Genomic DNA, 3,332 nt, shown 5'->3' on the forward strand with positions numbered 1-3,332 from the left:
CTGTAGTTATATATGGCCCTCTGCACATATTGCTGAAGGAAATGCATCATTAAAATCTCGCAGACGACAGTTCAGGCGTATCGTTAACCTGTGAACCGTGGCTCATCTGAGTGCGGTATTACGGGCCATTTATTTCTACGACTAACCTTTTTTGTTGAAATTCCTTCAAAATTGAATTTTAATATTATTTATAGTTTTATTAACATATAAAACAAACCATCTATAGAAACTGTGGTGTTTTGAATTACTTATGATTCCCGAAATCATTTTTAAAAGGGATATATTACATTTTTAGGATAATTTTAGTACTATTTATATTGGAATTAACGCTTTTAAAGTTTTGTAATTGATTTTTGTGGGTGAATTTTTGACATGAAATCTAAAAATGAGAGAATTACATTTTTTATGATGCCTTAAGGATCTACGCGTATTTCAAGGAAATTTCGTAAACTTTGTAATCATTTCCAAATAAAACTAGAGTTAAATATGTAAAATTTTTACAGTAAGTTAGTTAAAGGTTAAGACATCCGGAACTGATATTTAACCCTAATATAGTTTAAGAATATCACTTGCTGTCAAAAAATATTCCTTGAGATATTAATGTGTTTTCTATAAAAAAACAAAAATAGCATTACCTACAGTATTCTGTCATTTACTTACTTTAAAAATGTTATGTCGTCATCTTTTTCAGTTTTTATTTGACCTGAGTATTACTTGGATTATGAGAAAAGCTATCAACCAATGTTTTAATGCTTCTTATCAAATTATCTGATATCACAGTCAGTGGAATACAAAGTAATTTTTACTGTCGTCAGGAATGTTATATTAAAGATCTATATGTACATTTTACATACAAATTATTTTATCCCCGAAAAACAGATGGTCAATATTTTCAATTATATATTTAATATTTTTTCCTGCTTCCTTAGGAATAAATTAACTCTCGTTAAAAATTATTGGCTGAACGTTAGTGAAGAATATGATTAGGGTGATTGATAAGTTTATATTTTCCATATCTCTACGCAGGACATTTATAGGGCAAATTTAAATATCGAATTGCAATTTTTAATTCAACTTTAACATGGACAAGTTTGAGTTCCATGGAGAAGGCGACGTTTGGTTTGGCGTATCCCTAACTTTTTATATTAAAGATAAAAAAATCAAGCAATATTTATGGCCAACCTGCAATATCAAGAGTTTTAAAACGTCCTCTTTGTATATTATAGTAATTTTCTTAATTATTTATTGAATTTTCCTAGTAATTATAATTGGAACTCCTCTCCCATTATTCGTTCATTGGAAGTCACATTCAGGTCGCTGCTTTTTTATAAAAGATTGTAATCACAGTCTCAAAATAACACATAAGTTAGAATTTGTATAAATTTTATAGCTTGTAGACATAATAACTGTGAATAAACATGAATTTTATAACAGTAAACTAAATTATACTGTTGTATCATTTACTAATAATGTTGTGGCTTGTGTTACGTTTTAATTATTTGTTTTTTTTTTCAGTAAAGTTTTAGTAGGGATTTAATAGTTGAATTAACAATGGGTTTATTGTGTTTTACCATATCCAATGTTTAGTGTGATGGTAATAGTAGTTAATAGGTAAATTGTTAGCAATTAGTAGTTAATGTTAATGTTAATGATTCAGACCATGTTACTAATTTACAAATGATATTTCTACTCAATTTTATAATTTATTCTGAAAAGCATATATCTTAGGGTTGGAGACATCCTTTTATGTCTTTATTTCTTTTTTGTAATATTTTTGGTCTTTTTCGATGTTAAATGATCGACATTTTCAACAATCCAAAGCAGTAGTACAATATATAACAGACGTGTAACAACTTAATACAATGTTTGCAAAGGCTTTTCCATTTAAAGGTCTACAAAAATCATCATAAGCATAAAATGACATAATACTGAGTGTACTCGTGGAGATAAAGCTAACAATTCTGCTGCCGGGCAGTTTGTCAGGAGAAATTAAACAATCAGCTCTCTACGCTTGATTACTCACTCAGCCCGGGTTCTCACTGAGTAATGTTTTATCTCTCAGACCCAATTAACCGACTCGGTTTACTCCCTGGCTAAAGTAACTACTCAAAGCAAACGACTCACAGGGAATTAGAGAAAGAAGTAATCTTATTTCCTAAAAGTTACCTTTTTAAAGAATACAATTTTTCATTCTTATTTATATCTTCCAAGAACATCTTTCAGATGGTATTAATATAGTGTGATATCTTGCAAATAATTATTTTCTCATTAATTATTATAATAATTAATTATATTATTACAATTTTACTTTATTTTAAAATTTAATTTCTTGAGCTAATATTATTAAATCTAAAATATTAAGGGATTTACTTAAATTAAAACGTTGCAATGTTTCTATAACCTAATAATAATTATTATATATATTTAGTATCATTCTAAAACTCTTCCACAATATTCAATATATATATATATATATATATATATATATATATATATATATATATATATATATATATATATATATATATATATATATCATATATTTGATATCCGATAATCTAGGAAATAAACTTTAGGCGGAAGTGTAGTTTAATTGCCACGCATAGCAATTTTTTCTCGCCTTAATGTTGTAGCTGTTAGAAATCTTAGCGGTTACCACCTCCATAAGAAGAAATAATAAGTGTTTCGTATTATACATTAACCCTTTCATGCGAGACACCTATTTTTACTGTAATATAAAATAAATGTATAAATAGCAAAGTAACTTACCTATGATGATTTTTTATTTGTCAGATTACTACATAGGCTATATTAGTTGTGATGATGTCGTTCTGATGAGATTGCGTTGTCGTGATTATAACTTGTCTCGATAAATTAATAGCTAATGCAGTCGCGATTTTGTTTTAGGCGATTTCTTGTTCAACTTCGAGTAGAACGATTCTTCTCCAATTTTAATTCTAGTCCGAATCGTTGCGACTACAGCTGCAATGTCGAGCCAAGATGCTGACGATGCGGTATGTGAGTCGACATCAATATGAAGGAAAATCAATTTTAAAGTTTTACTACATGGTTAAGTTCGTAAGCAAAATTCCATAGAACATTGGAACTAGAACATAAGTCCCACTCCCCAATATATCATTTAAGTTCAGTATTACTCTATTTTGGAACCAACGTGGCAAGTTAATATTTTTAACATCTTACAGTGGTACTTGTAATTCTTATTTGGCAGAATTTTACTTATAAGTAAAACTTAAAAAGTAGTAGTTTTAATCATTTTAACCATTAGTAAGGATTTAATGATAATATCTAGAATAATTATTCCTCGTCGTAAT

Source organism: Homalodisca vitripennis, unplaced genomic scaffold (genome assembly GCF_021130785.1).
Source record: "Homalodisca vitripennis isolate AUS2020 unplaced genomic scaffold, UT_GWSS_2.1 ScUCBcl_192;HRSCAF=1557, whole genome shotgun sequence".
Lineage (NCBI taxonomy): Eukaryota > Metazoa > Arthropoda > Insecta > Hemiptera > Cicadellidae > Homalodisca > Homalodisca vitripennis.